Here is a 17,553-nt window from a genome sequence, read left to right on the forward strand (position 1 = left end):
GAACACGCCGCGTACTCGCGGTCCTGTCCATCATGGAAGAAAGAAAAATAAATAGTCACAATCAAAGTTAAGGAAAATATATTGTTAAAAGAGGCACGCAGGCGGGTAGCATACCTGCCAAAGAAAAGCTTTGCCGAAGTGGCGCGTCAGGGGGCAGCGTCACAACGGCCTCCGGCGGCTGTCCGACCCACACGCAGTGAGTCGGCAGTTACACCATCGGCCCCCACGGTGGTTGCAGCTAGCGCTGCTCCACCAACCGAGCAGAAGGGACCATTGACCCCGAAGGTGGGCGCAGCCGAGGCTGCCCCAACCTCCCCGGCCCCTTCAAGCGCTGGCAACAGCCGGCGCAGCCAAATCTCTCAGGGAGCCCCATCGACCTCCGGGCTGGTGGGCGCAGGGGTCTTGCCCTCCAAGGCGGGACTCCCTCTGAAAACTTCTCGCTCGCGAGAGCACGTGTCCGGAGTCTCACTAGAGGCAATGGACACAACACCTATCCTCAAGGCGCACCAAGCGCCTAAGGAGCGGTGAGGCTCCCTCGAACGCTCCAGAAAGGGCAAAACTCCCGTTACAGGGCCTCGAAAGGGCTCTGTAATTTAATCTCTAATTTTCATAATCACTACTTCTGTTTCTGTACACACAGCACCTATTGACCTCCAATATGGATACACAAATACTTCAGTGGAACATCAGAGGTCTTCTTAGGAACCTTGATGATGTGCAAGAGCTTATCCAAAAACACAATCCAACAGTGCTGTGTCTACAGGAAACACAACTAAAACCACAACATACAAACTTTCTCCGACCGTATGTCAAGTTTCGCAAAGATCGCGATGATGCTGTCGTATCATCAGGCGGTGTTGCCATTTTGATTCATAAAAGTATTTCCTATCAGCTTTTACTGCTACAAACGCCCCTTGAAGCAGTGCCGGTTCGAGCTGTTCTTCTAAATAAACTCGTCACCATTTGTTCGCTTTACGTACCCCCACGCTACAAATTAAACAAACATGAATTTCAGTCATTTATAGACGAATTGCCAGAACCCTATGTTGTTCTTGGCGATTTCAATGCACACAGCTCCCTGTGGGGCGACACTCGTACAGACGCGCGAGGTCGTCTTGTTGAACAGTTCCTTTTTTCTTCAGGTGCGTGCTTGCAGAATAAGAAGGAACCCAGGTATTACTCCCTAGCAAACAGAACCTTTTCTTCAATAGATCTTAGCATAGTTTCCCCGTCCATACTTCTCGAACTTGAATGGGAAGTTACGAACAATCCTTACGGGAGCGATCACTTCCCTATAGTCATAAGAACATCTAAAGAAAACGAATATCCTCTACAAGCTCCTAGGTGGAAGATAGACACAGCCGACTGGGAAAAATTTCGAACTCTCACTAACATCTCATGGGTCGACATGTCTTCTTTAAAAATTGATGCTGCTGTGGAGTATCTGACATCATTCATAATAGATGCCGCATCAAAATGCATATCCGAAGTGAGTGGTCTGGCATGCAAACGACGTGTACCGTGGTGGAATAGCGAATGTAGGATCCCCCGCAGGGGCGTCTGCGTCAGCAGGCGTTTGGTGTGTGGCGACACCACGTACCCGAGCACACGAGGGTTGGACCCTCCCGCGTGTAGCCGTGCGCGGCTTAGCCGTGTCCGGGGAAAGGGGGATCCTGGAGGTTGAGCCGATGCTGGGTGTTCGGACCTTTAAGGCCCCCCGGCGGAGGCGACACACCTCTTTGGCCTCTGCTTCACGTAGACGGCACCCCCGGACTGACCCACCCGCGGGACATCTGCAGTCGCCTTTTCCTGTCCTCCTCTCCAATCTTCGTCTTTTTCTCTCGCCTTTTTCATCTTTCCTGTCCTCTCATCGCTTCTCCTCACTTCCTAGTTTCCCGGCGGCAAGGGTTAACCTTGTGTAGCTAGCCAGCCTTGGTTATGCTGTATTTGGTTATAGCAGCGATGTACGGCTGGCGTTGGCAGGGTTTCTCTAGCAGGAACTCCTGTCAGGTCCCCCTGTTGGGCTCCATGGTGGGTGGTCGGCATCGAGGCCGAAAACCCTATTGTACTTATGGAAAACGCTTTTCCTAAACTCCCTGATCGCCCTCACAAACGAGGGCGCACCGAAGATCTCTTTCAGTTTTTCGGAAGACAAGTCCAGAACTTTCCTAGATATCATGTTATTCACTCAGAAAACCCAGACAAACTAGTGCGTAACATTTCACCGTTCCTTGTTTCGAAGTCTTTAACTGAAATTTTTGGAACAGGATATAAGGCGTCGAGAATGACAAGTGGTGATCTTCTCTTGGAGCTCCACGATAAGAAGCAGTACGAGAAACTGCCGAAACTTGTCTCATTTGGGGAGACCCAAATAACAGTAACTCCGCACCGTACCATGAACACCACCCGCGGCGTTGTCTCGGACGATGACATGCTAGAGCTCACTGAAGCTGAACTCTTGGAGGGCTTCAGCGAACAGAATGTCATAAATGTTAAGCGAATTAAGATGAGGCGAGATGGTAAAGAGATCAAGACGAAACACCTGATACTCACTTTCGGTTCAAGTGTTCTCCCCGAGTCCATCGAGGCCGGTTATATCAAACTTCGTGTTAGGCCATACGTGCCCAATCCTGTTAGATGCTTCAAGTGCCAAAGGTTCGGCCACAGTTCACAGAACTGTCGAGGCCGGCTGACATGTGCCAAGTGCAGTGACAATGAACATTCCTGCGAAACATGCCAGAACACTCCACATTGTGTCAACTGTGATGGCGATCATGCCGCATACTCGCGGTCCTGCCCGTCGTGGAAAAGAGAAAAGGAGATTGTGACAATCAAAGTCAAAGAAAACATATCCTTCAAAGAGGCACGTAGGCGGGTGTCATACCTGTCTAAGAGCAGCTTTGCCGATGTGGCGCGTAAGGGGGCAGCGTCACAACGGCCTCCGGCGGCTGTCTGACCCACAGGCAGTGAGTCGGCAGTTACGCCATCCGTCCCCGCGGCGGTTGCAGCTAGCGCTGCTCCGTCTACCCAGCAGATGGTGCCACCGACCCCGAAGGTGGGCGCAGCCGAGGCTGCCCCACCCTCCCCCGCCCCTTCCAGCGCTGGCAAGAGCCAGTGCAGCCAAATCCCTCAGGGAGCCCCATCGACCTCCGGGCTGGTGGGCGCAGGGGTCTTGCCTTCCGGGGCAGGACTCTCTCGGAAAACCTCGCGCTCGCAAGAGCGCTTGTCCGGCGTCTCACAGGAGGCAATGGACACTACACCTTTCGTCAAGGCGCACCAAACGCCTAAGGAGCGCCGAGACTCGCTCGAACGTTCCAGAAAGGGTAGAACCCCCGTTACAGGGCCTCGAAGGAGCTCTGTAACCTAAGGCATCACCTCCGTTTCTGTAAACACAGCACCAATTTTTCTTTAAATATGGATACACAAATCATTCAATGGAATGTCAGAGGTCTTCTTAGGAATCTCGATGATGTGCAAGAACTTATCCATAAACACAATCGAAAAGTGCTGTGTTTACAGGAAACACACTTAAAATCAAAATACACAAACTTTCTTCGACAGTATGTTATTTTCGCAAAGATCGCGATGATGCTGTCGCATCATCGGGCGGTGTTGCAATTGTGATTCAAAAAAGCATAGCCTGTCAATGTTTACAACTACGAACTGCTCTTGAGGTAGTGGCGATTCGAGTTGTTCTGCTAAACAAACTTATCACTATTTGCTCGCTTTATATATCCTCACACTACAAACTAAGCAAACTTGAATTTCAGTCCTTTATAGATGAATTGCCAGAACCATATGTTGTTCTTGGCGATTTCAATGCACATAACTTCCTGTGGGGCGACCCTCGTATAGACGCGCGAGGACGTCTTGTTGAACAGTTCCTTTTTTCTTCTGGTGCGTGCCTGTTGAATAAGAAGGAACACACATATTACTCTCTTGCGAACAGAACCTTTTCGTCAATAGATCTTAGCATAGTCTCCCCGTCTGTACTGCCTGAACTTGAATGGGAAGTTACCGACAACCCTTACGGTAGTGACCACTTCCCTATATTGCTAAGGTCTCCTAAAGAAAACGAATATCCTCCACAAGCTCCGAGGTGGAAGATTGATACAGCTGATTGGGAGAAATTTCGAACTCTCGCTAGCATCTCATGGGCTGACATGTCTTCTTTAGAAATTGATGCTGCGGTGGAGTATCTTACAACATTCATAGTAGATGCGGCATCAAAATTCATATCCGGAGTGAGTGGTTTAGTATGCAAACGGCGCGTCACGTGGTGGAACGAGGAATGTATGACCGCCCGTAAGAACCAAAACAAAGCGTGGGTGTTGCTACGCGCCTCTCCCGCTGCGGAGAATCTAATTAACTTTAAAAAAGCAAAATCCGAAGGCAGGAGAACGCGCCGACAGGCCAGAAGAGAGAGTTGGCTGAAGTTCTTATCGAGTATTAACTCGTTTAGAGACGAGGCCAAAGCCTGGAACAGGGTCAATAGGATTAGAGGGCGCCAAACATATTCACTCCCTGTGGTAAACACACAAGGCGATACCCTGCAAGATCAGGCAGACTCACTTGGGGAGCACTTTGAGAGCGTGTCGAGTTCAACCCATTATTCTCAGTCCTTTCTCAAATATAAACAAATAGAAGAATGTAAGCCAATAATTAGAAAATCCAGACAGAATGAACCCTATAACCGGCCTTTCAGTATTGCCGAGTTGAGAGCTGCCTTGAACACATGCAAAAGCACTGCACCGGGACCTGACAGAGTCATGTATGATATGATCAGAAACTTACATACTGATACAGAAGTTGCACTACTCAAACTTTACATACCCCGCAGGGGCGTCTGCGTAAGCAGGCGTTTGGTGTGTTGCGACACCACGGACCCGAGCACACGAGAGTTGGACCCTCCCGCGTGTAGCCGTGCGCGGCTTAGCCGTGTCCGGGGAAAGGGGGATCCTGGGGGTTGAGCCGATGCCGGGTGTTCGGACCTTTAAGGCCCCCCGGTGGAGGCAACACACCTCTTTGGCCTCTGCTTCACGTAGACGGCACCCCCGGACTGACCCACCCGGGGGAAATCGGCAGTCGCCTTTTCCTGTCCTCCTCTTCAATCTTCGACTTTCTCTCTAGCCTTTTCATCTTTCCTGTCTTCTTTTCACTTCTTCTTACTTCCGAATTTCCTGGCGGCAAGGGTTAACCGTGTGTAGTATATCCAGTCTTGGTTATATGCATTAGGTTATAGTGGCGGTGCATAGCTGGCGTGTGCAGGTTGCTCACAACCTGTAGCGTCCCCTTGTTGGGCTCGGTGGTGGGTGGCTACCACCGCCGCCGAATTTCAAACCATATTATGGCAGAAGCTTTTCCGCGACTTCCAGATCGGCCTCTGAAAAGAGGCCGCACCGATGCACCTTTTCAATTCACCCTCCGAACCGACATAGACAACTTCCAACGTTACCACGTCTTGCATAGCGAAGGATCACAAAGCATGCGTAAGCTATCTCCTTTCTTGGTGGCGAAATGCCTCGTAGAAAAAATTGGCAAAGACTATAAAGCCTCGAAAATGACCAGTGGAGACCTACTTATAGAACTGAGAAACAAAGAACAAGTGCCAAAGCTGTCCGAACTCGCCAGTATTGGTGAAATCAAAGTCACGATTTCTCCCCATCGCTCCCTAAACACCAGCAGGGGCGTTATCTCAGAGGAAGATTTTCTCAGCTTGAGTGACGAGGAACTTCTCGAAGGGTTCCAAGAACAGAATGTCATTAAAGTACAGAGAATTACAATCCGAAGAAACAATGAACAACTCCCGACCAAACATGTGATCCTCACATTTGGTACTAGTATTCTTCCCACTTCTCTCGACGCAGGATACCTAAAGATAAATGTCAGGCCATATATACCGAACCCGAGGCGATGTTTTAAGTGCCAGAGGTTCGGCCACGCATCACAATCATGCAGAGGCAAAGAAACATGCGCGAAATGCAGTGCCAACGATCACCCATCTGAAAACTGTAACGCTCCCCCACGCTGTGTGAACTGCAAAGGGGATCATCCAGCGTATTCACGATCATGTCCCTGTTGGAAGAAGGAGAAGGAAGTGATTGCTCTCACAGTAAAAGAAAAGATTTCATTTTTTGAAGCAAGGAAGAGGCTTTCACTCTTACCTCAAATAAGCTATGCCAATGTGGCGCGACAGGGGGCAGCGCCACATCGGTCTCAGGAGTCTACAGAGGTCACAGTCAGTGGTCCTGTAGCAACTCCATCCGCCCCCTCGGTGGCAGCAGCTAGTGCTACTCCACCATCATCCAAGACGGCCCTGCAGACAGTCGTCCCGCAGGTTCCCAGGCTAAACAGAACGCCAAGGCCCGAGGCGCGTGTCTCGGCGCCTGGCTCTCGATCATCCAGCGCCTCAGAGAAGGCAATGGAGGTCGACACTAAAACCCCGGCGTCATTGACGCCAAAAGAACAGCGCTCTTCTGAGCGCCCTAAGAAGGACAAGGTCCTTATAACTCTACAGAAAAAGGGACAGGCAACCTGAACGGTTACCGCCCATTAAACGTGTACTGTCCCGTATCGCATGTCACCTTTAGTTTTTTAAGTTCGCAAACACCACTACATTTTTCATTTTAGAAACATGGCTTTCATTGTTCACTGGAATTGCAGAGGTCTTATACACAATATAGGTGACATCAAAGACATTATCAACACTTTTTGGCCAGTTGCAGTGTGTCTCCAAGAAACGAATCTTGGTCCAAAAAATACTAACATCCTCAAAGGTTTCACCGTTGTCCGAAAAGACCGCGAACACTCAAGCCGTTTGTCAGGAGGAGTCGCCATAGTCGTTCAGGGCGGCACCCCTACACGAAATGTTCAACTGAATACTTCTTTCGAGGCTGTTGCCGTCACCGTTCTATCGCATAAAACCATCACCATCTGTTCACTTTACATCCCACCCCATACTCATTTTACTATTAGACAACTGGAAAATCTAATACACCAGTTGCCGGAGCCTTTTATTCTGGTAGGAGATTTTAATGCCCATTGTAGCCTCTGGGGTAGCGACAGAACAGACCAAAGAGGGCAAGTAATCGAAGATTTTATTTTGTCTAACAGCATATGTCTTTTAAACTCGGGTTCACCAACATATTTCTCACCAAGCTCACGCAAATTCAGCTGTCTAGATTTAGCCTTCTGCTCACCGTCTGTTTTTAGCGATTTTAAATGGGAAGTCCCCGACACTTCATATGGAAGTGATCATTTGCCGGCATTTATCAAGCTCTCATCCACATTACCTACAATAAACTCTAAGCCACGTCGCTGGAAAATACATCTTGCCGACTGGCCGCTTTTTATGAAACATGCAAAACTTGAAGATGTCTGTTTAAATGAACTCAATGTAAATGAAATCAATGAGAAGTTCACTACAGTTTTAGTTTCAGCGGCAGAAAAGGCAATACCTCAAACATCCAGTCTTGTGCGCAAAAAAAGTTTCCCCTGGTGGACCCCCGAGTGCACAGAAACCAAAAAGCTTCAAAATAGGGCCTGGGGTATGTTACGAAGACACCCCACCTATACCAACCTTTTATGCTTTAAACAGGCCAAAGCCAAGGCACGATTTATCAGAAGGCAGGCAGAAAAATCATCGTGGAAGAAATACGTATCTTCCATAAACAGTACAGTTACGTCTAAACGCATGTGGGAACAGGTAGGAAAGTTTCGGGGAGATTACTCATGTTACACAATACCGTTACTTACAAGTCCAGACACACAAACAACAATACAAGAACAGGCAGATATACTTGGCGAACATTTCCGTGATGTATCCAGTTCAGGAAATTATACGAAGGAATTCTTACAGTACAAACAGTCTGCTGAAAAACAGAAGCTACCCACTACTGGCGCGTTAAATGAACCGTACAATTCCCCCCTCACACAACAAGAAATAAACAGAGTCCTTTCTGCAGGTAAAAACACAGCGCCAGGACACGACCGTATCCACTACGCCATGCTGGCTCATCTATCCCAGGCATCTGTAGAAGCTCTCCTTAAGTTTTTCAACATAATCTGGGAATCTGGTATAATGCCCGAAGAATGGAAAAAAGCAATAGTAGTTCCATTTCTAAAAGCCGGTAAATCCCCAACATCCGCAAGCAACTACAGACCCATTTCCCTCACAAGCTGTCTGGCAAAATCATATGAAAGCATTATCAATATTAGACTCTCATTTATCTTAGAATCAAGAAACCTCATAGACCCCCACCAGTGTGGATATCAAAAGGGCTGTTCAACTACTGACCATCTTGTCCGTCTAGAACATGAAATTCGATATGCGTTTTTACACAAACAACACTGTCTTGCAGTTTTCTTCGATTTGGAAAAAGCCTATGATACCACATGGAGATACGGAATTTTAAGAGACCTGGCTGACCTCGGCATCCGTGGTAAAATGCTAAATTGCCTAGCTGATTTTATATCTAATAGAACATTTCAGGTACGTCTGGGTACAGTACATTCTCATACGTTTACACAGGAAAATGGCGTTCCACAAGGCTGTGTTCTCAGCACGACACTGTTTATAGTAAAAATGAACTCAGTTAATAAGATTATACCGTCGTCTCTTATGCACTCTGTTTACGTAGACGATCTCCAAGTGGCTTGCCGCGCCTCAAATTTGCCAACCTGTGAAAGGCAACTTCAAATGACAATAAATAAGCTTACACAATGGGCTAACAAAAATGGTTTCCGTTTCTCCACACAGAAAACAGTTACTGTTTTGTTCTCTCAGAAACGAGGGCTACACAGCGATCCAGTTCTAAAATTGAACGACACCATACTGCCGGTGAAACAAGATCATAAGTTTTTAGGAGTAACCTTTGACACTAAACTGAACTTCCTAACTCACATAAAAGCACTAAAGATCAAAGCAAATAAAGCTCTAAATATTCTTAAAATTTTGTCCCATAAGCACTGGGGTTCCGACCGAACCTGCCTTTTACGTGTTTACCGGTCTCTTGTGCGTAGCCTTTTAGACTACGGCTGCGTGGTTTACGGTTCAGCCAGACAGTCCTACATCCAACGACTTGATCCGGTACATAACCTCGGACTGCGACTGGCAAGTGGTGCCTACCGAACTTCACCTATTCCAAGTTTATACGTCGAGTGTAATGAACCCTCCTTACAGCAGCGCAGAGCATTCCTCACATTTTCCTACGTACTCAAAATTCAGTCATCACCCCAACACATATGCTACAACATCCTCACACAATGCAACACACGCTTACACTACACAAATAAACCGAACTCGATTAGGCCACTTGTCCTGCGGTATGAGCAATACTGTCGGGATTATGACATTCCCCACGAAGTCCTCCAGGTTGCCAAGAAACCACAACGGCTGGCTCCGTGGTACGATTTCACACACTTATGTGATTGGACGTTAACACATCTAAAGAAAAGAGACATCCCACACGAACACATTATACAAGAATTCCGTGCACTTCAGGACAAATATCAAAATAACATGCAATATTACACTGATGGCTCTAAAACAAAAGACCACGTGGGTGTGGGGGCCGTAGCGGAAAAGTGGGAAACAAGTATTCGATTACCACAACACACTTCTGTTTTCACAGCTGAAGTTTACGCTATCTGGGTTGTTGTTAAAAAGATTATAACTGATAAACACGAACATGCAGTCATATACACTGACTCTTTAAGCTCACTGAAAGCTCTACAGTTGAAATCTGAGTGTGAACCCCTGATAGGAGACATTTTAAACATGTTGGTGCTTAACGAATACGGGAGGTCAATTCGTTTCTGTTGGGTCCCAAGCCATGTCGGGATACCAGGTAACGAAGCAGCTGATAGCTGTGCATTGATGGCAGCATACAAAAATATTACAAACACGAAACTACCATATAATGATAGCATCCGTGCAATTAGAAAAGCCTTCACGGTAAAATGGCAACGCGAATGGGACCGTTGTGCCGACAACAAGCTACATCTCACGAAACCCATAGTAGGCGAGTGGAAGTCATGCAATCATCAGGAGCGGTTCATCGAAGTAGTTCTATGCCGACTACGCATTGGGCACACACACCTCACGCACAATTACTTACTTACGAAAGAAGACACACCAACATGCGAGAAATGTCAACAGCCACTAACAGTTATGCACATATTACTCACATGTATGCAGACTGAAACACACAGACGAACACTTTTGCACAAATTATATGAACAACACATACCTTTACACCCCGCTCTAATTTTAGGTGATGATCCGCTAGTCCCATTATGTGACGTCCGTAAATTTCTACACGACACTGGGTTTTTACATAAAATATAGATTAACAAAGCCTTTTCCTTCATAAACGTAATTTTTAAACACCTCGTGTTTGGCGCAGCATAGCCTCAGCCGCTTTTGCGCCATTAAACCCCCATTTAACTAACTAACTCAAACTTTACATCAATATTTTAGCTGCGGGATACCTCCCATCTGCATGGAAAGAGGCGATTGTGGTTCCTGTCCTGAAGCAGAAAAAAGACTCCTCCTTGGCAGCAAGTTATCGTCCGATAACTCTTACGAATTGCCTGTGTAAGCTTTTTGAAAAAATGATTAACCATAGACTCATACACTTCCTTGAATTCAACAATATACTCGATCCCTATCAGTGTGGCTTCAGACAAGGGCGGTCAACAACTGATCATCTTGTGCGGATTGAAGGATGTATTCGCGATGCCTTTGTACACAAACAGTATTTCCTCTCCATATTCCTCGATATGGAGAAGGCATATGATACAACATGGCGCTACGGGATCTTGCGAGATTTGTCGGGAATGGGCATCTGTGGAAATATGTTGAAAATAATTGAAAGCTATTTGTCCAATCGTACCTTCCGTGTAAAAGTCGTCAATGCACGGTCACGTCCCTTTACCCAGGAAAGTGGTGTACCCCAGGGAGGCGTGCTCAGCTGCACTCTCTTTACCGTTAAGATGAACACACTACGTGCTTCACTACCACCTGCCATTTTTTATTCCGTATACGTAGACGATATACAAATAGGCTTCAAATCCTGCAACCTCACAGTATGCGAAAGACAGGTACAGCAGAACTTAAACAAAATGTCCCAATGGGCAGACGAAAACGGATTTAAGGTCAACCCCCACAAAAGTTCTTGTGTTCTCTTCACAAGAAAGAGAGGCCTGGTCCGAGATCCTTGTGTAGAACTGGGCGGACAACAAATTCCTCTCCCCCGCAGGGGCGTCTGCGTCAGGAGGCGTTTGGTGTGTTGCGACACCACGTACCCGAGCACATGAGGGTTGGACCCTCCCGCGTGTAGCCGTGCGCGGCTTAGCCGTGTCTGGGGAAAGGGGGATCCTGGGGGTTGAGCTGATGCTGGGTGTTTGGACCTTTAAGGCCCCCCGGCGGAGGCAACACAGCCCTTGGCCTCTGCTTCACATAGACGGCACCCCCGGACTGACCCACCCGGGGGAAATCGGTAGTTGCCTTTTCCTGTCTCTCTCTCCCTCCAGCCTTCGTCTTTCTCTCACTTTTCATCTTTCCTGTCTTCTCCTTCCTCCCGCTTACTTCCAAATTTTCCAGGCAGCAAGGGTTAACCTTGTGTGATTAACCAACCTAGGTTATTTCATATTTGGTTATAGTGGTAATGTACAGCTGGCGTTTGCAGGCCGTGTTTCACAGGTCCTGTAACGCCCCCTTGTAGGACTCCACGGTGGGTGGCTGGCGTTACTGCCGAAATTACAATCTCTTATGGCTTCTTCTTTTCCCCCCTTACCTGATCGCTCCCTCAAGACGGGGCGCACCGATGATGTTTTCGAATTTTTTGCCCGTCAAAAAGAAACTTTTCCTCGTTTCCATGTAGTGCACTCCGAAACACCAGACAAACCAGTGCGAGCAATCTCACCATTCCTCGTGTCCAAGTCTCTCACCCAAGTTCTTGGTACAGGTTACAAAGCATCCAGAATGGCAAGTGGTGATCTCCTCTTGGAGCTCTGCAACCTGAAGCAATATGAAAAGCTACCTAATCTAGTATCATTTGGCGACGCCAAAGTAACAGTAACACCGCATCGTACTATGAATACAACCCGTGGCGTAGTCTCCGATGATGATCTCTTGGAGCTGACTGAAGCTGAGCTCTTGGAGGGCTTCAGTGAGCAGAATGTCATCAACGTTAAGCGAATTAAGATGAGGCGTGATAATAAGGAAATTCAGACCAAACACCTGATTCTTACTTTTGGCACAAGTGTTCTGCCCGAGTCCATCGAGGCCGGCTATATCAAGCTCCGTGTTCGTCCATATGTCCCAAATCCCTTGCGTTGCTTCAAGTGCCAGCGTTTCGGTCACAGTTCACAGAGCTGTCGAGGCCGCCAAATCTGCGCGAAATGCAGTGCTCATGAGCACACCTCTGAAACTTGTGAAAACTCTCTCCATTGTGTAAACTGTGAAGGGGAGCACGCTGCATACTCGCGGTCGTGCCCATCGTGGAAGAAAGAAAAGGAAATAGTTACAATTAAAGTAAAAGAAAACATAAGTTTCAAAGAGGCACGCAGGCGGGTATCCTTCCTGCCAAAGAACACCTTTGCCGAAGTGGCGCGTCAGGGGGCAGCGCCACAACGGTCTCCGGCGGCTGTCCGACCCACACTCAGTGAGCCGGCAGTGACGCTATCCGACCCCCCCCCCGGCGTATGCAGCTAGTGCTGCTACGCCAACCCAGCAGACGGGGCCATCTACCTCCGGGCAGGTGACCTCAAAGGCCTCGTCCAACGTGCCGAGGCCTTCACGCCAAACAAACCGCTCGGAAAAGCGTGTCTCCAGCGCCTCGCAAGAGGCGATGGACACAACCACGAGCAAGACGGCGCCACCAGCGCCTAAGGAGCGGCGAGGCGGTCTCGATCGCTCCAAAAGAGACAAAACTCCCGTCACGGCGCCAGAAAAAGGCCCGTGAGCCAATATCAGTCTCTTAAACACACAGCACCCTACACCTATAGCATAATGGATACACAAAAACTACAATGGAATGTGCGAGGACTTCTACATAACCTCGACGACATTAAAGAGCTCCTACATGAATATAGACCAAATGTGCTGTGTGTTCAGGAAACGCACCTCAATCATACGCAAACTAATTTTCTCCGACAGTACGCTATTTTTCGTAAAGACCGTGATGACACTGTCGTGTCGTCCGGAGGTGTGGCCATTATAGTTGCCAAAAGTGTTGCTTGCCGGGAATTAAGACTTCGTACGCCCCTAGAGGCAGTTGCTGTCCGAGGAGTGTTGTTTAATTAATTAGTCACGGTTAGTTCCATATACATTCCTCCGAATTACCATCTTCACAAAACAGAATTTCAAAACTATATAGATGAACTTCCGGAACTTTACATAGTTGCCGGCGACTTCAACGCACATAACACTCTGTGGGGAGATTCTCGTTGCGATGCGAGAGGTCGCCTAATTGAAAACTTCCTCTCCTCCTCAGGAGCATGCATAATTAACAAGAAAGAGCCGACGTACTACAGTGTGGCACATAACACGTACTCATCAATAGACTTAAGTATAGTATCGAGTACACTAATTCCGTATATTGAGTGGAGTGTTCTGAAGAACTGCTTTGGGAGCGACCACTTTCCAATTATTTTAAACCTAACGAAACAGGATGCATGCTCGCCACATTTTCCGCAATGGAACATTAACTCAGCCAACTGGGAATTGTTCCAAGAGTTGACGTATTTAGGCGATGATAACATTGCTGGTTTTAATATAGACGACGCTGTGGCATATATAACAGGTTTTATTATTGACGCTGCAACTAAATGTATCAAGCAAGCTAACGGTTTGGCAAGCAAACTTCGCATCCCATGGTGGAACGACGAATGTCGGAAAGCACGAAAAAATCAAAATAAGGCCTGGAGATTGCTTCGAAATTGTCCAACCGCTGAAAACCTTGTTAAATTCAAACAAGCCAAGTCACAAGGTCGGAGAACACGTCGACGAGCAAAGAGAGAAAGCTGGGATAGGTACATCTCCAGTATAAATTCATACACTGATGAAACAAGAGTATGGAATAGGGTAAATAAGTTAACAGGCCGGGAGTCACATCCCCTACCGTTAGTAAGTAGCCAAGGTGACAGCCTGGAAAATCAGGCGGATTCTCTAGGCGACCACTTTCAATATATCTCCAGTGCATCGCACTATACAGAAACATTTCTAAGACAAAGAACGCGAGGAGCGGCATCCCCTAAACCGCAAAGGCTCATCGAGTGATGCTTACAATTGTCCATTTACTTTGGCGGAACTTAAGGCGTCTCTGGCTTCTTGCAACCACTCGGCGCCAGGTGGCGATCGTATCATGTACGAAATGATTAGGCACCTACACCCTGAAGCTCTGGAAACACTTCTATCTCTTTTTAATAGCATGTGGGCGGCGGGGTACATTCCATCTTCCTGGAAGCAAGCTATAGTTATTCCCATACTCAAACAAGGGAAAGATCCGGCCTTAGCCAGCAGCTACAGGCCAATAGCGTTAACAAGCTGTCTGTGCAAAGCTTTTGAAAAAATGGTAAACCGGCGCTTAATCAGCTTCTTAGAGAGCAACAATAAACTAGACCCCCTTCAATGCGGTTTCCGAGAGGGAAGGTCAACAATAGACCACCTTGTCCGCATTGAGGCGAACATTAGAGATGCGTTCATTCATAAACAGTTATTATTTTCAGTGTTTCTGGATCTAGAGAAAGCGTACGACACGACGTGGCGATACGGGATCCTCCGCGATCTTTCCGCGATGGGTGTCCGTGGGAACATGTTAAACACAGTTGAAAGCTATCTCTCTAACCGCACTTTTCGCGTAAAGGTTGGTAATGTCTTATCGAAATCATTCACCCAAAAAACTGGTGTTCCGCAAGGAGGCGTACTTAGTTGCACACTTTTTATTGTCAAAATGAACAGCCTACATACAGTCGTTCCACGGACAATGTTTTATTCCGTTTATGTTGACGACGTACAAGTTAGTTACAAATCTTGCAATGTTGCTGTCTGCGAACGACAAGTGCAGCTTGGGGTAAACAAATTGTCTAAATGAGCAGATGAGAACGGCTTCAAAATAAACACTCAAAAAAGTACCTGCGTACTCTTCTCAAACAAGAGGGGGGTAGCACCACTGCCTAGTATTATGATCAAGGGAGACCACCTCTCTGTGAGCAGTCAGCATAAATTCCTGGGAATCACTTTAGATTCAAAGCTCACGTTTATTCCCCATATTCAAAATCTGAAAATAGAATGTTTGAAAACAATGAACCTCCTCAAGCTTCTGTCACGCACTACATGGGGTAGTGATCGAAAGTGTCTATTAAACTTATACAACAGTCTTGTCCGCTCCCGCCTTGATTACGGAGCAATAATTTATAACTCTGCAATACCAAGTGCATTAAAAATCCTAGACCCCGTCCACCATCTGGGTATCCGTCTCGCGACGGGCGCTTTCAGAACAAGTCCAATCCAGAGCCTCTACGCTGAGTCAAATCAGTGGTCACTTCATCTACAACGGTCATATAGCAGTTTCACATACTTCCTGAGAGTACAAGCGAACAATGAACACCCTTGTTATTCAACCACAAACAATATCACCGCTGCTACGCTCTTCCATAACCGGCCTGCAATGAGGAAGCCGTTTGCTTTGCGTGTGAGGAACCTAATTGAGGAAATGGGTGTTCCCATCCTTGAACAGTGTCCTATGACTCAAGCGAAACTGTTACCGCCATGGCAGTGGCAGATCATAGACTGTGGTATGTCGTTTGTAGATGTCGGGAAACATGCGCCAGAGGCACAAATTAAAATGCATTTTTTAGAACTCCAGTATAAGTACTCTTGCACTGAGTTTTACACGGACGCTTCCAAGTCGGATGCAGGGGTTTCTTACGCAGCCACCGGCCCATCCTTTTCAGAATCCGGCGCACTCCACTCGGAAACTAGTATATTTACGGCAGAAGCCCAAGCACTGTTGTCGACAGTGAAGCATATAATGAAATCAAAACTTCGAAAAACAGTCATATATACAGACTCTCTAAGCGTCGTAAAAGCCCTGAATTCACTCTCTAAACACAAGAACCCTGTACTTGTTGAGCTCTACTCCGTTTTGTGTAGAGCATACATATCTAACCAGCATATCATTATATGCTGGGTACCTGGCCATAGAGGTATTGAGGGAAATGTTCTAGCAGACCAAATGGCCAGATCAATTACATCGCAAGCTACTCTTACCGCTGGGGTCCCTGCTACTGATCTGAAGCCTCTCTTACGAAGAAAACTACGGAACCACTGGCAATGCCTGTGGGACGCGGAAACAAATAAGCTCCACGTGATAAAACCACAATTAGGATTCTGGCCCTCTGTAGCAAAATCACGCCGAACGGATGTCCTGTTCTGTCGTCTCAGAATAGGACACACGTTTGGCACCCATAATTTTCTACTCACCGGAAGTGACCCTCCAACCTGTGGTAGATGTGGGGATAGGCTTACCGTCCTCCATGTCCTCCTGGAGTGCCGGAAAGCCGAAGCGGAGAGAAAGAAACATTTTCCTCTTGCATACCATTACCACATTCCTCTTCACCCGGCTATGTTTCTTGGCAGAGAGCCCCTTTTTAATTTCAAGGCAGTCCTCAATTTCTTAAATGAAGTTGTCCTACATGTTATAAGCCCATTACATTCGTAGAGCATCCTCGTTCCAGAGGATGCCGCTACGATATTTGTTGCATAGCACATGCCTCCAGACCCTTGCGTTTCAAGAGCTCTAAGGAGGCAGTAGTGCTCCAGCCAATCTTATAACCTTATATATTTTTACACATCGTATCATTCTTTTTAAATGCATCTTAATGTTCATAGCACACATCATACGCCATCGCCATAATCTTATTATACAGATTTTACGTACTTTAGAGCAACTACACTTTAAGGCCCCTTTACAGCCACATCGCTCAATTTCATGGAAATCATTAAGTATATTGCAAACCCATTATCATCGACATGGCGCTCTTTGGCCATACATGGCCCTTGCGCCATTAAAAATCACATTCATTCAACAAATTCCTCTCAACAAAGAACACAAATTCCTTGGTGTTATTCTTGACTCCAGGCTCACTTTCATTCTTCACCTAAAACATCTTAAAGAAAAATGCCTTAGAACAATGAACTTACTTAAAATCGTATCCCACACAACGTGGGGTAGCGACAGACAGTGTTTATTGAATATTTACAAGAGCCTAGTTCGATCACGGTTAGATTATGGTGCCGTAGTATATCACTCTGCCGCACCGAGCGCGCTTAACATGTTAGACCCCGTTCACTATCTGGGTATCCGTCTTTCAACGACAACATATAGACTTTCAACAAGCCCTGTTGAAAGTCTATATGTAGAGTCAGATGAGTGGCCACTCCATTTTCAGAGAACGAACATCAGCTTAACGTATTTTCTCAAGGTTTGCTCTAATAAGGAACATCCGTGTTTCGCAACTGTTCACGACTTGACGTTTGAAACACTT

The 17,553-nt window shown here is 46.9% G+C and overlaps 1 protein-coding gene across 2 annotated transcripts in view; it reads left to right on the top strand.

Annotated features, from left to right (window-relative positions):
* Positions 1 to 17,553, top strand: part of LOC142578112 (uncharacterized) — a 111,898-nt gene that overhangs the window by 45,662 nt on the left and 48,683 nt on the right. The gene's annotated exons all lie outside the window — the stretch shown is intronic.

This window comes from Dermacentor variabilis, chromosome 4, assembly GCF_050947875.1.
Source record: "Dermacentor variabilis isolate Ectoservices chromosome 4, ASM5094787v1, whole genome shotgun sequence".
NCBI lineage: Eukaryota > Metazoa > Arthropoda > Arachnida > Ixodida > Ixodidae > Dermacentor > Dermacentor variabilis.